Source organism: Lagopus muta, chromosome 11 (assembly GCF_023343835.1).
Source record: "Lagopus muta isolate bLagMut1 chromosome 11, bLagMut1 primary, whole genome shotgun sequence".
In the NCBI taxonomy this organism is placed as follows: domain Eukaryota; kingdom Metazoa; phylum Chordata; class Aves; order Galliformes; family Phasianidae; genus Lagopus; species Lagopus muta.
This window is the reverse complement of record NC_064443.1, coordinates 3604243-3625977: the sequence shown is the minus strand read 5'-3', so window position 1 is coordinate 3625977 and position 21735 is coordinate 3604243. Positions and strand designations below refer to the sequence as shown.

Genomic DNA, 21735 nt, shown 5'->3' with positions numbered 1-21735 from the left:
CCAGATTTCATCTCCTCGCTGTTTCAAAACAATAATACCTATGATATGACAAGTTGCACGTAACTACAACAAATACATATCAGAGGAGTACAGAAAAATATGCTTCATCTACTTCTGACTGCTTTAAAATTAAATAATGTAGCTATACTTAAAAAAAAGCTTTTGTATTTCAAGTCCGTCCTTAAAGTATTTCCGTAGAACATTATCCACATACATCAGTCACATCCACATCACAGTCAACAAGAACATCACATACCGCTATAGAGAAACCACACATTTCTTCTCCGTTTCTTTAACTAACAAAAGTACATGCTTGCAAACATGCCTGTGCAGTCCAGAGAACAATAAAGACAACTATTCATCAAATAGTTCTTTTGAAGTGTCTGGTAAGCTCCAAGGGAACTATTTGAAAACTTAAGCACAGCACAAATGCATCTGACTGAAAAGCAGAGATTGCTACACAGTTAAACTTCCCTCTGGCATATGGCAGTGGTACACATGGGAAAACAAATGCAATCTGTTTAAACCAATTGCTCTCAAAAGCTCTCCCACTTGCGTGATGATAATAAGCAGTCATTGTCTCACATACTAAGCAACCTGGAACCTGCTTTCATCACTGCAGTGCTCCTGTCCAACACAACAGTACATATGCTGTCATCACAGGCCAGCAGGAACTGGAAGGCAGATCAAGCACAGCAAGCTGAATTTCTTGTGGTTAACAGCTTAGAGCTCTTGAGAGGGCTCTTGCCACAATCTCACTATTTACATTGACAAATTTTCATGGAATTTGTTGCTGGCATTAGACAGAATTCAGAAATGACAGAAGATTGAGTTTACTCACTCGATTTCACTGATTACAATCCATTCTTTTGCTGAGACAGTCCTAGAAGTTCTCCATGCCCTAGCACCAAATATTTCACCTGTTTTCTCACAGTTACTCTGACTCAGCATTATTCAGAGCTGTGCCTTGTAAACAGGTGCAGAAGATTTATAAAGAGAATTTTCAACACTCCTTCAAAATTAAGAACAAAAGAGAACTGAATCAAGGATATATTCTGACAATTAAACTGGAAGCCCTCATTGGTTTAAACATCCACCCCATTAGGGAACATTACACACTACGTGCACCCATTGCTACCATTACATTCATTCAGCCTATGGTTCACTGCTGTCATCTTAACACAACCCACTCTACCTTTGTTTGTGGTTAGAGGCAAAATATAGCGTGTAAATGCACAAACGGACTGCATCCTCCTGCAGTTTGATTTCCTTGCTATTCAAGTGACCAAATATCTGTGCAATGTCTAAAAACTTTTTTCTATGTTATTTGCACAACTTTACATTGGTATCCAACAACGTTGTCTCCTTCCAGTATGAGAAAGATTTCTCACATGTTTTTTACTGTATTTTTCAGAGTATGTTAGACAACAACCAGTTAGTTCTATCATCCTCTGGTTAGAGAGGGTCAAGTCTGCTTGCTCGTCTCTGAAGAAAGCCAGTTGGAAAACTCTCTTCCACCATGTCCAGACTTAAATTGGGGAAAAAAAAAAAAAAAAAAACCCACCACATTTACAGATAATAAAAAATTGATTACATGGATTATCTGGTCATTGGTTTGTTGAGTTTGGAGGTGGGGGGTTTGTTTGTTTTTGGGGGTTTCAGATTTTCAGTTGTTTTTTTTCCCCATTCTTAATAGGGCTTTTTTTTGTTTGCTTTCTGTGTTTAAGAACTACTGCTCCTATGCAGTGAAATCCTTCCAGATTCAATTGTTTCCTACCAGGCTGATTTCTAGTCGTCTAAGGTCACAACTTCTTACTCTTACTGGAACCTGCTATTGAATTCTTTGCCTTCACTAAGCCCCCCAGAGTTTCAATTCTTTTCTACATCCTCTCTCTTTAAAATGGAAATAGCTTGCAATTTTAGTCTTTTTTCTTGCAGAGGCAGGACCATCTCAACATGCCAAAAAAAAATCATTAGGGAAAGAAAGACATTATCTTTTCATGTAGGAATGCATCCTTTTACTCCTGCTTTAGGAGCTTCATTAGCAGTTCAATATTTAAAAAGAGAAGAATGATATTTTTATGTTAGTGTCCTTACCCTTTCAACAATAATCAGTCACAATCTCTATTCTCTATTTCCAACATTTCCGAAGCACATTCATTTGTAACTGGTAGGCTTCACAGTCTGAAGCTAGAAGTCATTCTGACCTCTTCTGCCCCCTTACCTGTAGATCTTCAGCTGCCTTGATGCTGAATGGCTCTAAGCAAGTCTGGCTCACTGAATTACATCTTAATAAACAGAAGCTAGCCTACTTATCCTCACCAACTTTGAGGATGCTGAAGGCATTCCCCTCCATCAGTTCACTCAGTCACTACAACGTTTCAGTTCACCTGAAGTCCCTTCCTCTCTCTTTGCAGAGCTGGCATTAATCTTCAGGCCTTTCATCTCCAAGGTCAGTACAGCCTACACAGGGTCAATCTTTGAAACGACTCAGGGAATGCTGCATGCTGGAAGTAGTAGCTGAAATAGCATTAAAAAAAAAAAAAAAAAAAATCATGTTCTTAGAGTCCCCAGAAAACACATCTTGAGGAATTGAGTAGAAGACTATTCTGCTAAAATTATATCAAAGTTCAGACTTACAATTACCATTGGCATAATTAAATTGCTGCCTTCATTCCAGATAACTCCTCTTACCTACTACAAATCTAACACTATTTTCATTTTATGTTTCAAAGATAAGATGCTGAGGCCTGTCACACCCAGCTCTCAGAGCTCAAACAGGGATTTCTGCAATAGAAATGGTTCATCAGTTCCCATTCCTCACATACTCCAATAAAAATTGCAACTTTCAACAGTTAACTGAAGTCTGAAATCCCTTCATGTTCCAGGTCAAATTAAAGTCAGTCATTTATACAAATAAGAAAGCAGAGAGTCAGCTGAATTTTAATTAAAATGAATGGCTGTGTAGGCATGATGAGCTGAGCCGTTCCTCATCACCTGCTTTTGTGAACACAGAAGGCAGTACAGTATGTACCATCCATTAAGATAAAAGAGATGGAGAGGCAGAACCACACACAAAATATTCCCTCAAGACAGACAGAAGCAAGAAAAAACAAGCTGTAGTTGTGATCAAACTTCAGAAGATATCCACTAGAGACCACACTACACTACATTCAAGCCCCCATTTCATTCAAATGAGAATATATAACCTCTACGTATTGTAAAACACTCTTTGCTAAATATCAGAGAATCCACGTTACTTAGATGTGCATTTACTTCTGCAGAAAGCCACCAGAATAATACAAAACCATGACACATCATACAAAACTCCTGATTCTGAGATTGAAGATCTTAATTACAGATTTCTCTGCACTAGGAATAAGAGGAGCCTTCAATAGTTAAAGTAACTTTTGACTATATTTTGAATCACAAAGTGTGGAAATTGTTATCTAACGGCAGCTTTCAGAGAAAAGGGTGCATTGCAAATGCAAGTTGTGAGATCTATGCAACATCTAGTTAGGACAGATGACACAGCTCAGTTTCCTATCTATTTTCTAAACATCCTGTCCCTACAACTCAGTGATGAAGTCAGCCAGTAGTGCTGCAGGGCACAACCTAGAGCCAAGTCCCCATGCTACAACTAACTCCTGTTGCTCAAGCAGGAACTTTTTTAGCAGCTTCTTCACAAGCTGCAGGCATGGTCCAGAGCACATCCTCTCATATGAGATGGAAAATGGCAACATTATTAATAGTCACTAGCTGTGTTCTGGAAAGCAGCATACTGCCATTTTGGATTTAACACTCCACTTTCACTATAGTTCATGGAGGACTACCAGCAGCTGTGCTCAAATCTCGTTTCACACTCAACAAAATTTTGGCTTAACGTGGTCTCCACTGAGATATAAGAGCAATGATGACAGAATAAATTCAGCTGATGTGTGTCAGAGCACAAGGAAATCAAAGTTATTTTTCTCCTACTGAACAATATACTTATCTATGTAAGCCTGCATATATGTTGCATATGTCTGCAATCTTCCTCATCTGGACTGCAATGCTAGCAGCTGGCTTGGGGTTCCTAACACAGGTAGCAAATACTGCTGTTGCAAAGCTTGCCTCCACTTTGATCGTGGAAAGAAGTTTGTCTAGTAGTCAGTAAAGGGTCAACATTACCATATTACAGCAACTAAAGCCACGTGCTTATTTCTTGGCAGAGAGGGGAAAACAAATGAAAACAACTTAAAATTTGCTGCACTAGTGAATATCTCAGCCATTTAGTTATGACAAGACACATGCACTGCAATTTATATTTTCTTCCATCAAGTACAAAGGCATACCAGGAAACCTGACCAAATCAATGAACAGGCAGGTTTTTCTGGGGAAAAAATACCCAAGAACATCTATAAAAAAATACAAAGGTCTTTGTTCTTTCACACAGAAAGCAATAACTGCAATCAACCACATTTCTTTCTCTGTAGCACTTCATCACCTTGATGAATAATTCCAATTTCAGAAAAATAATTTCCAAAAGATTGCTTGACCTTTCTTTACAAACACTGACATTCTAATGTCAAATGCCTTCAGCACATCCCTGCAAGTGTGGAGGCAGATCACAGTGCATGGTAAAAGAACTATGAAATTTAATAGCATTCAGTATATTTTGACAAGTGTTTCAGAAGGAGCTAACATTAAAGAGGTCAGTCAGAAATAAATGGAACATTAAGTAAATACCCTCTTAAAATAATAAGATGGATGAATTTTTTAAAAATAAATTTCAAAAATAGATTGCTTTTCTGACTACTGTACTTGCTTCCACTGGCGAAGGAAATGGGAGAAAGATAATGGATTTGGCACCATCTCTCCAGGGACAAAGAATTTTCTGTGGGGGAAGGCCTTTATCTAGCAATGGAGACAGCACGTGTACAGCAGATGGAGGGAAAAAATTAAAAATCAGATCATTTTGTTGGCAGATCTCCAGAATTGCTTATCAGCTCCTACCACTCTATCCCAAGTCTAGGTAATTTGAAATGCTGGCGAGGTTGCCACTGATAGTATTCTTTTTTTTTTTTTTTTAATATATAAACTAGAATGAACAAGGCTGGGGGAGAGCACAGGAGAGAGGAGGAGAGGTCCCCGCAACACCTCAGGTCTCTTTATTCTTTCTGAACCAGGTCTTCAGGCAAATGAATCACTTTAAATGAACATTTTAGTGTAGCTATGTAATACAAACAAGTAGTACAGTCATTGGCCTGACAACAGGTTTATTCAGTGGACAAATTTTGTTGCTGTTGTTTTTGTCTGATTTTTAAAACCAATTTCTCAGCTCATGATCTGCTCCACAGAAGAGCAGATTCTTGCAACAAGAAAAAAATATTTCAATTTCATTGCAAGGGGTATAAGTAAATTCACTACTGCAAACAGCTTCTAGCGCTATTAAAAATTCTATACAAAAGCCTCTATGAATGGGTATTTAAGAGACCTAATTCTCTACTGCAGAAAGAGATGAAGACAGCAGAAGGCATCTAGGAACGCTGTATGAAGTCACACTGCGTTGCTGAAAACAGGCTGCCAGGTAAGAGCCTTCAGCATTGAACAGCAACTCAGAGGCTTACCAAAGTCCCCTAAAAAAAAAAAAGAGAACACTGTGAAAGGAATTTAAGTTTCTTTAGTAGATATGAGTCCTTCTCTGAAAAGAAACATTACTCAGCTTATTGAAGTCAGCGTACAAAACAACCTGAAGAGCAGCAGTTAGCTTAATATCTCAAAAAAAATAGCCTAAATTTCTACAGAAAGTTCAGTATTTCTCTCTTTTCCAACTGACCATGAAGTTTACCCACAAAATAGATGGTGGAAGCAGATTTCATCACCAAAAAAAAAATATCTATCGTCATTGTCAACCACGTGGTGTTGATAGCTCATTATTTCAAATCAGCTGAAACAAGCTCTCAAAAATCCAGTCCTACTGGCTTGTCAGAAATATGGTTATTTAAGATTAATGTGGAAAAGAAAACAGATGTGATCTAACCAATGCATGCAAATGTTTACTTAGGGAAGGTAATCTCTTGATTTTATATAGTTGTAAGAATCAGGAATGGGTAAAAGCATCATAAAAACGTTGAAAGGAAATATAACTGGGAGGAAGAGCATTCCTCAGCATTTAGCTGACATTACAGGCTAAACTCTGAAAGAAACAACAAACAAGTCATCAGCAACACATCTTACTCATTCTGAGGGTTCAAAAGAATCTAATTTACCTTATCTTCTCTGACCCCTAATACATACTCTATAATGCATCATGCAACTTTTTGTCCGTATCTTTTGTTTCTCAGCCTTATTTCACAATTGTGAAACACATTTTCCTCTTAGTGTAGTAGACAGTCTCATTAAACATACTGTTTCCAATGTCTTTCAGTAGCAGACAAATAATTCACATTAAACACGTTAGTAGTGTGATGGTAACGTTTATTCCTATAGTACCCTTCTTCTAGTAAATGTTTCAGCAAATTGAATCACAACACCTACTTCTCCTCGTTAGAAGTACTAAGGAAAAATATCCTGCCTGACATATAGTTAATATCCTAAATCTTGACATTAACAAATGAGTTACTTTGGGTCGCAGAGATAATTTATTTCTGAGCTATACAAGCATGAGTTCTGAAAAGGCATTTCAATCCATCCTCATACAGTGCCTCCTGTAAGCAGTGTGATTATATCAAGCAATATGCAACAGTACACACAATTTTGATTCCCCACTCCATCCTCTTCATACACATGCAGTCCTTCCCTCCCCCTCTTACACACAGCAGTCTCACGATCCAGGCTTCAGTGCATGATTTACACCACTGCAACACAACTGCAGGGGCACAGCTGCAATGCACTCCAGTTTCACACAGAGCAAAGGCTCAAGAAATTGGCTGAACACACCAGGCGTCTGCACCACTACACACAGTAAAAGGCTCCAAGTTTAATACACTGCACACTAAACCTTAAGGAATTGCCAAGTGCATATCAGTAGTGCAACTGATTTACTAATTAGTTAACTTGCTATTTCAAGAAAAAATTAAAATCTGAACACAGAAAATAAGTGACATGAACTGCAATCTGAAAAAAGATGTAAGTGGCTGTCATATTTTATACATTCAACAACATTATACCTTCTCAGTTGAAAGCAGTATAAAGTCATTGAAAAACATAGCCTTTTACTAGTTAAATTATCATGATTTAATGGCCATAATAGTAATCATTAAATGCTTTGTGAAACTTTGAAACACACCCTAGGAACAAAGTTCAGTTAAAGTAATCATTCATTTGTTAATAAACTGAGTAAATACGCCATTCAAACAACCGTGTTAAAATCCCAGTTCTTACATTCACTAAATAAGCAGAAGTTACAGGCTGTGTATGGAAAAGGAGAATGCCATTCCAGTTAGAGCTTCCCAGGAAGCTTCTCTGCACATGAAGCAGAACACAAGAGGCCACAAAACCAAGCGGGTGCAGGGCAGGCAGGCAGTGCTCCCCTGTGAGGGCTGCAGGCAGGGCCCAGGCTGCCCTGCACGTATTTTGCAGTGAGCCTCTCACACACCTTACAGAAAACCCAGCCTCCCATGGGAAAAGCAGAGCGGTTGCTATGAACACAGCAACTAATACGAAACTCTGCCCAAGCAAAAACTTTAAGTTAAACTACAAGTTTGTATTTATTATGACTGATGAAAACAAACAAATGAAGTATGCATGATCGTAGTTTAATGGCTTAAGTTCCAAATTAAAAAGAGCTGATGGCAAAATGCACAGCCATTTACACGGTAACATAACCATTACCACCACCTTTTATTCTCACCTTTCCACCCGCCTCAGGCTTTTCAACAGACACTATATGGCACAGCTCAAACAGCATATATAATTAAACTACCATTAAGCTTTCTGAAATATGAACCTTAATTACCAAGTATTGCAAACAAACTTACTACTACCTCTGGAAGTAACTGCACATGGCATTGGGCTGGTGTCCAGCAAGCATTGCAGCACCATCAGAAACCTCATCTCAGCCTCCATTGCTTTTAGTTTGCTTAACATTTCGAGATCACAAGAAGTTTGTCTATTTTAGGAAGAAAACGCAGCAAATAAAATCCCATTCCCACCCCTACTCTCTAACTTTATTTCACTGAAGTACGATTATTGGTTGGGATCACAAAATGACTTAGGTTGGAGAGGATCTTAAAGATCATGTAGTTCCAACTCCTTACATGAGCAGGGGGTCACTTTGAAGTGATTACCACAAGAACCTTTCCTCTTACAACAAATTATTTTTTCCTTGACTAAGTCTCCAATACATACAGCCTGGAAAGACAGACTTCTGTGGGCTTTTGCCCATTTGTGTATGTATACTTATCCAATGTGAAGCTTAAGAAAACAGCTTTGGCTACTATTATTAGTACCTATACTTCACAAGATCATTAGAGATTAAAAGTGAATCTAACAGGCGTTATCAGATGAAATGTTAACTGGCATTTACCAAGACATCATTAATTACTTGCCAGTTTTACAGAATTCCCCTGTAGCCTTCCAGGAAAAAAAGAACAAGAAAGGCACGAACATTAGAAGATTGCTAGCATGCTAACATGCAAAATAGAAGTACATACAAAATACTCAGCCAGCATTTGCCATGCAAAAGGTCAGTTCTACAACTTCCTGAACTATAATCCTGAAAAGCATTCAATTGTATGAGACAAGACAATGTTAAGTATGTCTTTAGCCACTTTCTCAGCTATGGCTTACATAATCACACAGAGCACTTTCAGAAACCACGCGCACTGCAAAAAAAAAAAAATCATATTTCAAGTATTAAAGAAATAAAGATATTCAATACTATTATTCTCCCCAAAAACGGTTTCAAGAAGTGCAAAGCAGCATGCTCCAATGGCTCCAATGGCTCCAGCTGAGCACAAGGTTCTTAGGTTTGGTTTTCCTTCTTTGTGCTCGTTTTTTCCTCCCCCACAAAATGGTCCTTCCTTACATACGGTTTTTGAGGAGGCACTCAACCCCAATGTTAGAATGTAAATCAATCTTAACAGTTTTATTCAAATGGTCAGTAGCTTCAAGTACTTACTACTATAGAGACTCTTATAGCACATTAAATTTCATGGAAAAAATAGCATAGTGTATGGACACGTATATCATATATTCTATATTGTACACATTTTCATCACCCATCAGAACTGAAGTAATCTTCCACATTAGGATGGAGCAGTGTTTCCTGCAAGCACCTTTTGTTTCCTTATTGATGGGAGTGCTCCGTTTTTAATTATCATATTATCCATAATTTTGAGGGCCACCTAAAAGGTGGCAGAATACACAACAAACAAAAAAAAAAAAAATCAAATCACACAACCACAGGCACACTGGAAAGTTACGCTACCAGCACCAGCTGCCTCTCACTGTTTCACTGTCACTTCTACTGTTTGTCATATAAACCATGCTACAGAATTTTTGGTTCTGCTCCGCAAGAGGTTCCACAGCCATTACTAAAGCACTGTCTAAGTAACAGTTCAGGGTCAGCAGACAAAGCGAAGATATCATCTCAAATCAAAGTACTATAATAACTAAGCCATCTCACTTTTTTTTTTTTTAAATGCAAAGTCCAAGTAAATTATTTTTTTAAAAAACAGACACAAAAACACGTCAAGGTTTCAGCATGTCTCTTCTCTGAAGATGACAGCCCTGCTCTGCAGGTGACGACCAATGGCACACAGCAGTCACCATGCTGCAAATCCAGTAATATTTCAGCTAGCTGAAAGCAGTTCTGGTAGTCCTCCAGTACTTGACTCAGGCTTCTTTGCCCCCCTCCTGCCTCTTTCTAAGATAATGTTTCAGACACCATTTTGCTCCATAATGAAGACCTGAATTGCAGACAAAGTGAAAGCAGTAAAGCAGAACAAACAGCTTTGATTATCTTTTTCAAATATTGTTACGTTGGCATGAAAGTGTTTGGCTCACACAAAGCCTTCTTTCTTTTTTTTTTTTGTTATTTCAAACCTGAATAGGTTCAGAGGAGCAGAGGCACAAGGAGAACCACTCAGTACATCTTTCATACAGACAAATATATTGTCAGAGCAAACACTGCTTTCTGCATTCAGCAACAGAAAGGTCTAACAGGGACTTCTTTCTATAGAATTTCTACTGTGGAATATGGATATGCTCGAGTTACTTTATCTACAAGAATTCAATTCAAATGAAGGCTTCATAATGTGACTGTATACATATAAGTAGTTTTAGTGTGTATATATTTGCGTCTATCTAATTGTATATTTAAATTACTTTAGAAATTAGTTTTATCAGCCATGTACAATTTCAAAACCAATTCCATCAAACAGTTAGCTTTAGATTTTCTGGCTGTGGTAGATAAGGAAGAGCTCTAAAAACATCCCAACAAACCATTCAAGCCTTACTCTTCCATTTTTATTTTTTTTTACTGGAAGTATTGGAGAAATGAATGAGGAAAGAAGAAAAAACAGGCCTAAATTCATAAACAAGTTACTAACACTCAGGTTTGCTTTACAATTTACTCAAGTACAGAAGATTTTCTGTTAAAAAACAATATTTGAAACCACATAAATTGTATCTAAACAAAAATATAGAAAGCTTTTGTGCAGTGCTTCCTCCATTTTTTCCTCTAAAATGATCAGTTTCTCTCTATATAATTTTCACCAACTTAATTTCTATTAGCTTGCTTCATTAACTTCCTAAAATATTTTCCTTTGTACTCCCTAACAGCTTGATGAGTAACACACACTCCCTTCATTACCCATGAAATAGCGTTTTGCTATTCCACTGGAGGAGGATAACCTACATTATCACAGATCCAATCTCCAAACCTCAAACGTAGAAGAAAAAAAAACCACTGAGTTCTCACCACTGATCCAAGGAAAAGCAAAGCTGCTTCAAACAGCAAGAAAGTTCACCTTGAAAACTTATGAGACTGTGAGAACCTCTTGTCATCTTGTCAATGAATCAAAAGAATTAAGAAATATATTATTGCGTTAATATTCAAGCCTTTCCATCATTATTAATTTTTTACATGCGATTTAATTAGAGCATCAAACTTCTGGTATTTTCAGAAACGGACACCTGGTTCATATATGCTGCTTTAACCACAAAACACATTGAAATAACTGAACTAGAATAACTGGAGCTCAGCTGTTCACTAACCTGCCACTTGCGTGCTTCTCTCAGATGCTCCCCAAAGCTAGAACACTGCTTTCCAGAATAAAAATAGGATCCCTGGCATGTCAGTTTTCCACAGGTTCATCTAGTGCTTTTACGGCTCAGCTCCAACATGCCAGAGATACAAACAAATGAGAGATTCACTAAAAAACAGGATTCTGGCTGAAGCATGCATTAACGTGAGATGCGCTTCTTCAATCTCCTTTTAGCAATTGTCCATGCGCATTTAGGAACAAAGAATTGAGCATTCACAGAGCAATTACAGTCACCTTCTGTGGTCATCTTCAAAACACATACTAGTAAAACCCTGGACTTACAACGTCAATACAGCAAGCTCTCTTCCCAGACATGGTACATCAATTATTTCAAATGTCACTAGACTGAGAGCAACTTCCCCACCCTGCTAGAAGTGAACAGAAATAACCTAAAGAACATTCTTGATACGTAACTAGAACGTTGCTATTTCATTCAATTAACACAACTCCACACCACCCTCTCAGTCCCAGTTATGTTTGTTGTAAAGATCATGTAACCCAAATCTGATGGAGCATCCTTCACCCACGCTCATTTTTGAATCCTACTACGCTTAAATAAAAAAAAGCGCAAGTGGATTTCAACATGGGATGAAAAGGCCTATCTATGCATCTCACATACACGTTCATTAATCTTTAGTCTACTGCATAGGTGAGTTGTCTTCTCTATTCTCAGTGTTCTTACAAACAAGCCTCATGAGGAAAAATGCTTAACCAGTCCTATTTGCCACACTCAAAGAACACAGAGGATTCCTGAAAGCATATGTAGTGCTTTCCACAGGAGACTGAAGAAATATTTCTCTGCAAAAAATATTAAAAGCAGATGACTAAGTCATAAAATTTAAGACATGGGGGCAGAAAGTCAAAAATATTAAGTTATGAAATACAGTAATGATTACTATGGGTCAAAAAGTAACTTAGTAATTATCATCTGGAAGATAACTGAAGACTCTTCAATAATAAAGACAACACCAGAAAGCAAGATTGGACTAGAATGCTTTAAGCAGAAGGAAAAAGTATGCTATATCAAACAAGAAAACCAAGAAGATGAAAGCAAACAAATCTTTTTCCGGACACCAAATACTTAGCAAATTAAAGGTTCCAGTAGCTTTGACTTTCTCCTAAAGTGAGTTAAAACGGTCAACCACAATGGATAAAATGAGAGAATTGAGATAATTCATTTCAATGCATGGGGAAGCATCACTTGGTGTTGCATAGATAGATATTCTCTGGCAATTTGAAGTGGGTATTGGAAGATACTTACACCAAATTAGTGCAAGTCTTTCATTTGTATATGATGTTACATTCAGTTGCATACGCTATTAATATTCAGTTGCCTAAGTAACATTTTATTTAGTAGCATCTTACAAACACGACAGGAAGAAAATTGAAAATTCAGTTCAGAATTTAGTTTTGTCCTTAACAGACTTAAGACTGCATTTAAATCAAGGAGAACAATGACAGTGCTTAAGTCAGCAAAATCTCAACAAGAAAGATGATACATTCACTCCAGTGGCACAACACACTGGTGCAAACCAGATGGAAACTTCCTGCCGTGCCATTTGGACTGAGGGTTCTTGAATTTTGTGCTTACATCTGAGGTCACACGCAGCTTTGCTTGATGTTATTTTTCAGAATCTATATGGCTGTTGCACCTCAAGTTCACTTCCCTGACCTTGAAATACTAATACATTCAAATAAAGAAAATCTTATTCAAAACAACACCAGAAGACTTGAGTAGTCAAATTCTAGAAATGTGACTATTACTGCTTTCTTAATTCTCTCCTTTTGAGCTCTGTCTATACACACTAATCACAGTGCATGCCTTTGTCCCAAGGTAACAATTCAAACTTCTAATTTTGCTCCATTTTACATCCTCTGTCTGCTCCAAGTTTGCTCCCCCTCCTTCCCCCTCCCCATCTCAATGAGAAAAACACTAATCTCTTAGATTACTACAGCATTACTGTGTTCAGATTGACAGCCCCAGAAACACTGTCAGCAATCACCAGCAAATCTGTTCTTTCTGATATGTCATGCTCTAATAGGAGGCACAGCTGGACATCACACCATTGGGTTTGAGCTGAGAAGCACCACACCTTCCAACCACACCATCCCACCCCCTTCCTTCCAGTCACAACTTTCTATATAAGCTTTGAGGAGACAACGAAGCAGGAATTTCTCCCACTGGCTTTGTGCAGCCAAAGCCCCATCTCCCTTCACATGGGATTACCCTTCCAACCTCTCGCTTTCAGCTTTAGAGTTTTACTGGTGTAAAGGAAACAGCAGCTTATACGGATCAGTGCACTAAAAATTGAAAGATCATGACAATGATGTTGCGATTGTGCCCAAAACAGTGAGGCATTTGTTCACACCATTTTCAGTATTAGGGCAATTCTAGCTTTAAGTCCAAGCACAAGAATCGAGTTAGAAACAGATACTGATCATACTCCAAGGGTGGTTGGAGGAGGAAAGGGAACAGCTTTCAGATACCTATACTGCTGGATTCATTTATAAGATCCACAAATTAGTTTAATAAAGCAAATAAATATTACATTTTCAAAAACTATAATTATTCATACAAATATGGAGATGAAAAACTATTTCTGCTGACCATCTAGCAAAATTAAAGCCTATTGTTTTATTTTCTCTGGGTATAAGGAAACAAATTTCAGGTATTTTCCTCCTTCTAATTTTAACGGGCTTTTTAATAATAAAATGAATAAACAAGACAGAATATTTTTGCTTCCTCAGAGATTCCTACCACTGAGAACTGACTACACACCTGCCACAGAATGACTGACAAATTATGTAAGCAGAAAGCAATTAGTATGATCAAACACCAACTAAGCAGATTACAGGCTAGGAAACAAGAAAAATGCTCTGCTAGCAAACATTACAAACCCAAACATCTCATTGGTGCATGACAGTGACATCCAAATTGTGGTCTGTAAAGAACTCATGGTTCTAGCATTGAAACTTCTTACCAAGTTTTGAAGGGTGAACAAGCAGCTGCAGGCTGGGTACCAGCAGCCTTCCAGGTACCACTGGTATTTTTTGCAGCCCCAGGAATGGGCTCCCCGTGCTGTCAGGCATCCCAGCCGCTCTCCCCACCCTGCTGGTGGATGTGGCAAGGAGAGCCAGCAGTTCCAGCTGCAGGACTGCGTACCACACTGCAGGGAGCTGAGGGAGAGGAGGAAATGCTTGCAGTCTTTCCCTTGCTGTACTTGGGCATTAATATGACAGCAAAAGGAGAAAGGATAAAGCTGTTTTGCTGGTTCCTCTGTAAACACAGGCTAAACAAGCACAGGCACTGGTCTGATTGCTCAGGACTGACCAGTTTCTCATCTCCAGGACTTAAGGCTGTAAATCATAAACTCCCAACCATATAGTTGCTCCTTCACCCTCTTGCAACAAATTCTTGGAGACGTTGCCAGGAAGGAGCCAAGGATCTAATTATATTAACTGCACTCCTTCCACACACCAAAAGATGTATCTGCAGGGGGAACCACCAGCAGTTTCCCAACTCATTTCTCCAGCTGAGCAACAAGATGTAAATAACCCCTTACTGAAGTAATAGCTGTGACGTACCGACCTGGCTGGATATGAAGCTCAGCCTCCACACTGAACAAATACCAGCCCAGCACAAGGCATCACCAGGAACTGCAATCAACCTCGGGAGCTGTTCTCCAACTTGCCGAAGGGCATCCTGAGAACTGAACGCCCTGGCCTCGCATGCTGTCTGTGCTCAGCTGCCCAGCTTGGAGGATGAGGAAAAAAAGAGTAAAGAAGTCTTTTATTTGATAGGTGCATCTGGAATAAAGTTCCAGGCTTGGCAGCAGGAGGCTGTGGGAGGGGAGCTGGAGTTCCAGTCACAGCAGTTCCAGAGAACATTCTGGAACATTCCAGAACCGCTGCCTCCACAGAAGAGCCAGCAAATGGCGGGAAGCTCTGAGAGACAGGAAGGACAGTGCTGAGCAGCCTGCAGGGTGCCACCAGAGCACAGGAAAGGGAAGGAGCAGCAGAAAGACACTGCTGTGCCCATCCCCAGGCGCCAAAGGGACTGCGTGCACCCTGCAGCCACAGCAGGGGGAAAGTGTAATGGAGTTGAGCCTGGGGAAGGGGAGGAGCAGTGTTTCTCTTGTGCGTTTCACAGTGACAAGCTACAGTGATTGACTTCGACTGCCAGCAAGCGTTAGACCAACATTTGTGCCCCACAGGGCAGAGAACAGACATTCTGTTGACACTCCTACAGCCAGTAATCTGTTGTATGGTTACTTACAACCAAAGGGCTTGGGCTCCCAAACAAAAGTAACTGATTGCAGCCCCATATCTCAATTTACCCCACCGCACAGGTCTTCTGCCAAGAGAAGAAGAGCCCAGGACCAGCATCTCTGCCATAGCCAATGAGCTACCAAGGGCGCACAGCACTCCAGAAGCTGTACACAGCCCCACATGTAGGATGCATCTGGAACTCGCACGTTTATCTGGTTCACATAACAGCTTTGTTTTGCTTTTTATTTTGGTTACAGAAATGACAGCTTGTTTACATAGTATGAACTTTGTCCCGAACTACTTTAGGTACTTCTGCACTGTTTTGAAACTTTCTCCAAATGCATGTACCGCTTACTTTATTTTCCAACACGCTTCAGAACTTGTTTATCTTAATCCATAGCAATAAATTGGACTTAATATATCTAGAAACTTTACTTTTAATTCAGTATCTTCAGCTAAAAATTTCAAGAAAATTGTTGTTGGATTTATCAAATAGATCTAGAACTGTTTCCCATAGCACTGAGGGCCAACAAAAAAAACGCAGCTATGACATTCTCTCAGAGATCACAGCACTCATAAATAATGCTGCTGTAGTTAGTGTTTTCCAAATTTATTTCTTTAACATTTGTGTTACTTATCAGTCTACACAGTATTCTAGATGGTATTCTCTTTTTCAATTGAGAAATCAGTGTATTCAAAGCTCAAGATCTCATTCTGCCTGAACTCAGCAGAGACAGAAAGATGTCTCATATTGGAAGCTTATACCTACAGATTGTAAGCATAAATCACTTCTGAGCAAGTCCTGGAAGTTCTTCCTTCCCACCCCAGTACGTTGCTGGAAATAAGAACCTATTCTTTTAACTGGAAATATATCAATGATAAACTACATAAAGCATTATCTCCTTCCCATAAATCATATTTTACCTATTTAGCCTCAACCGTATTTGACTGCAGTCAGTTTAGCAGTGTTTCCAGCCACAAATACAAGGACCACAGTTCAGCTTTTTTTGCTGAGAAAGTGAAGTTGGGAATATTTACATACAGCACGTATCCAACTTTGTATTTTAAATGCAACATGCAAATATTGCAAAGTCATTGGTGAAGATCTATGCAATGCTTTGGGTTTTTTTTTTTGTTAATTTTTTTTGCTTGTTTGTTTTACAAGCACTTGTAGAACAAAAATCAAAACTAAAGTTTTATGCTGCATCGTTTTACCCACAGTTAGAGGGCTGAGATTTAGTTAAAAGCCGGTGAATGAGTGGAAGCGGGGGGGAGGGGAACTGGCTGCATTAATCGCTCATTTTAGTTTTAAGAAGGCATCTATGAACACTACTAAAAGTATTAAAAGAATCGGCCTGCAGAAATAATAATCTTGTTTTATTTATAGTTGAGGGTCATGGGAAATCTGCCCTGACATATATGTATTTTTAATATATATATAAATACAACTTCCCAGATTAATTTTGGTAAGAGAATCCAAAGAATGAACAGCTATGGGAAAGTTTAAATTCTCATCAAATACACCTGAGTATCCTTGTTCAAAAATGGTTTATACTTCATCACTCATTAAGCAGCAAGTACTACAGTGTAGCTGCAATTAATATTTGTGGTAATCTGCAGTTTACTAAAAGTAGGTACATCTGTAGTTTTTACACAACATGTAGTTTGTGATTTGTCACTTGCAGTTACCATGTTATTGAATAACTAAACTCAAGAAAAACAATCCATAAAATTACTTATTTACTTAAATGAACTAATTAATGCAATCACTAAGCTTTTGAGAAAAGGCCTTATGTATATGTACAAATCTGCTGCACAAGCTATTGAAATAACATCCAAAATTTCTTATCCCTTGCAGGGAAAAATATGATAGCAAGAGGATGCCTTTTCTATGTACTTAATGCTCTGACAATTGCTTGTATTAGAAAAATGATTTTGTCACTTCAGCTTCAGTTTAAAATTCTGTCTATTCTGACTACTGAATCAGCCATGTGCAACATCACCGACAAGCAATAAGGAACTGAGCCTGAACCCCATGATACTCATGAACCTTACAGAAACTGTTAAATCTGTGTTCTTATATGCCCAGTTATTCACCCTGCTGCTACACTTGTGAAGTAGTTCTGCCCCTACACTAACTGAAAGTATACAATATAGGTTAAGACGCTTCTATCTGAACAGCCATAGAGTTCCCAACTTCACACAATTTTATTATTATTATTTTTACAGAAATGCTAATAATTTTGAGTCATCCATGCCTCAGAATTTGATTACTCACTGAAATAGCACCTTAATAAGTAGCATCATACTCTTTCTTTTTTTTTTTTTTCCTTTGATAGAGGTAATGTTTTTATTTTTATTCTTTGAGGAAAATCAGAGAAGTTGAATCTTTACAGTAAACGTGTACAGAAGCATATTCTCTAAAACATTCATGCTTCAGGTTTACCATTTTGAGGCAGCTTTCAGCTAGCCCCTGCAGAATGTGGCATGCTGAGACCAGAGCCTTGAACCACGATTTTCATTGACAATAACAGCGACAACAGGAGCGTGTGTTCTATCAGGTCATCATGCAGGAAAAAAAAAAAAAGGAAAGGACACCTTTGTAATTCACTGAAGCAGAAATTTTATGTTCTCTGCACCACATTCAACAATCCACTCCATGCTTGCTGCTCCCTGCAGGAACCAGACAGACCTGAGGTAACACCACCAAACTGTAGAAACACTGTCTGTATTATGCTGGACAGACTGTGGTGCCCACCTGCATTGGGGAGCCTCAGGAAGGAATCCCTTTGTGCTGACTGCCTTAAGACTTTCTCCCCAGAAATGCTGCAGTTACCTTCATCAGCACTGCAGGTAATTTAAGTGCTGGTGTCAGGTGCCTGCCAGCTGGAATGCAGCACCAAGGGGCCCAACTGATCACTGTCTCCTCCATTACACTTTTAAAGGCCTGGGCTTGGCCACTAATAAAGTCAGTGATTTATTTATTCAGTAAAGCATGTTCATTAACCATTAGGAGATGCTAAGGCAGCACTTCATCTTAAGAGAAGCACACGTGCATTGAGACATATTCTCTCTCATATGCATACATGAACAGGAATAACTCTGAACATCTTAGTTTCCTTGTTAAGCGTTCTCTCTGTTATCTATTTTTGTTCCTATCTCTCATCCTTCTACCTCAGTCAAGAAGACAACTTCGCATTCATTTGACTAAATATGTATTTCTACACAGTTCATGTATATGCTATTTAACTGTTGATTTTCAAATACAAATATATTACACGTATACTTAATTCAAAAGTGATAATTTAGACCTATAATGGAATGAAAGACTATCCCAAACTGGAAAGGAATCATAAGGACCATCAAGTCCAACTCCCAGCTCTACACAGGACCACAAAAAAAAAATTCATCAGACCGTATGTCTAAAAGCAATTGTCCACACACTTCTTGAGCTCCACTGCTGTAACCATTTTCCCAGGTAGACTGTTCCAGTGCCTGATCACCCTCTCAGTGAAGACTCTTTTCCTGATACCCAACCTGAACACCAGAGAGAAAAGATCAGTGCCTGCCCCTCTGCTCCATCACATGAGGAAGCTATAGGCTGCCATGAGGTCTCCCCTCAGATTCCTCTTCTCTAGAAAGAAAACAAATGGAGACTTTGGCAACTTGCCACTCATCCCCTCTAGACCATTCACCATCTTTGTTGCCCTCCTTCAGACACTCTGATAGCTCCATGCCTTTTTTTGTACTGTGGTGCACACAGCACCCAAGGTGAGGTTGCACCAGCGCAGTGTAGAACAGGACAATCAATTCCTTTGACCAGATGGCAACGCCATGCTCAACGCACCCCAGGATATGGTTAGTCTTCCTGGCTGCACAGACATGCTGGTGATTCATCTTCAACTTGCTGTCCACCAAGACCCTCAGATTCCTTTCAGCAGAGCAGCTCTCTAATACCTCATCCCCTAGGCTGTACATATAGCCAGGGTGGCCCCTTCCCAGGTACAGAATCCAGCACTTGTTAAACTCCACACAGCTGATTGCTCAGCTCTGATTTTTCCTGATCTCTCTGGAAGGCCTCTCCACCCTTTACAAGTCAACATCTATAAAGAAACGTTATTCACTCTCCACTAGAAAAGAGTTAGCATAATGATACCATTTCCATTTCTATTTGTCATCAACTACAAGGACTATTACTTCAGTTTGCCTGGAGTCAGCCAAGTTCCTGGTGCTTGGTTTCTAAGATAACAGTTGTTAACTCACTTCAGGAGAAACATCCACAACATTCAATTACTCTAAGCACACAGGGCAGAAGGACTCATGCACTTGGGCTGTTTAGATAGCCAGGCTGAAAGATACCAGAGATCATTTTAGCTTCTGACAGCACCAGCTTCAAGGAGACTGATGCCAACCCTAAATATTAGTGTTAATCAGTTGCTCTTCTTCACAGCTTTAGGATGTTCATATAAACCACTTCACTCAACGATACCCAATTGGTTTTATAGACAAGAGAGGTGGAGTGTTAGTTCATTTGCTCTTCATCACTCCTACCACCCAGTAACCGGAATTCCTAATTTCAATTACCATGTGTCCCAAACTTAATTATTTCTGTCTTTAAAGCTATATAAAGCAAGGAGTTTTTCTGGCTTTTCTACAATGACGGTCTTACGAACTTCAGTAGTTTTGACTAACAACAGTTAATTTTCTTCCTAGGGTATGTTTTGCTTCCTCTAATTCTCAGAAGAGCCTCACCTGCAGCCTGGAATTTACTTTGCCAACTAATTCTCACTACTGACGCTGATACACACGGAGGCAAAAGTAGCAACAGGACAGTTAATCAAGTGACTCACTGCTCTTCTGCCTCTTGCACTACAGCAGACCATTTGGAGATCAAGTTATTACGGTCAGCAAAGTCCCTCCTGCTGATGCATTGAGAGTTTCCTCAGCTACTCTAATTGACCACATATTAACTGAAATAGAAGCTACGTTACAAAGCAAGACAAGTAATTAAGATAAACGTGAGGCCCCACTTGACCTAACCAGCCTTTATAGGCAAACATAAACCTAGTAAATAAATTCTTGCTGACTCTACCAGCCCCACACTTCCTCCTCAGAGGAGCAAGAAAGATGTTTGGGCTTTATGGTGCTTCCGAACCTCCCATATCCATAGGGGAGGGAGAAGTGCCTGCAGTTGCCTCATTTACAGTCAGAACTCGGCCCTGCAAGGGACTGCAAAACCAGGACCAGAATAAGCTTCCCCTAGCTGACAGAGCTCAGAAGCAGGCCTGTTTATCACTCAGACACATTCAGTACCATTGTTCTACTCATGAAGAAGCAAAACTACTTCTGACAAGTCCTTGGTGATATCAGACAAAGTATTTGCACTGAGGCCAACAGTTGTACCCATGAAGAAGAACAGAACTCACCCAACTGGCAAAGGAGCCACATGGCTATGCAGCACTCCATCCCAGAAAGCAGCCTGGGTCCCAGAAATGTTCTCCCCTCCTTGGCTGGCCCTTATATGAGCCCAGGGAGGTCCACCCCTTCTGGTCAGCTGGGGAGTGCAGGTGCAAACAATTTGCCTGTGCTCCCTGGGCCAGTCACACCCTTTCACCAGGTGCTCAATCACCAGTTCAAGCTGTGACCTAACAGTTCCTCTACAAGCACGTATTCCCAGTTTTATGTACTGGCACACATGAACCCATTTCAGCTGCACGTTGAGCTTAACTTGGTTGTGCACTTTCAGGACTGAAGACTAAAATACTGTAGCGTCAGTGGTGCTACTTTCCCTCCTTCTTCCTTCCCACAAACGCTGTTGTCATCTCACCTTATGTATGCCATAGTGTAACACAGTTCATGTATTTCACCCTGCTGAAAAGCAGTTAGAACAGCCACATCGTTTCTTTGGCACAAAGCTTAGGAAGGATACCCAGTGGTGCACTGCAGCAAAGCAACAGCCCCTTGTTATGCGTAGATTCAATTGAAGACATAAAAAACTAGGCTATTACAGCATAACATTTTGTAGGAATTCCAAATTTAGACTTCCTAATGAGACGACCTGGGAAACATTTACCTCCCATTAATACAGACGTGTCCGGCCTGATCTTCCTTTTTCATAAAGTGGTTCTGTGTGTGAAATGCCTTTAGAAGAACAAGTTTCCTTTTACTAAAAATACTCTAAAAATATTACTTCCTAATAAGGATCTCATTTGCA

The 21735-nt window shown here is 39.4% G+C and overlaps 1 protein-coding gene across 4 annotated transcripts in view; it reads right to left on the bottom strand.

The window, feature by feature from the left end:
• ATP2B2 (ATPase plasma membrane Ca2+ transporting 2) overlaps nucleotides 1–21014 on the bottom strand; it is a 355270-nt gene extending 334256 nt beyond the window's left edge. For 3 of the 4 annotated variants that reach the window (XM_048957824.1, XM_048957825.1, XM_048957827.1), the window contains exon 1: nucleotides 20948–21013. The gene's annotated coding sequence lies outside the window, so the exon portion shown is untranslated. Of the gene's footprint in view, nucleotides 1–20947 lie in introns of all 4 variants that reach the window. The other variant, XM_048957828.1, reaches the window with a different exon arrangement.
• Between the last annotated feature and the right edge of the window lie 721 nt (nucleotides 21015–21735).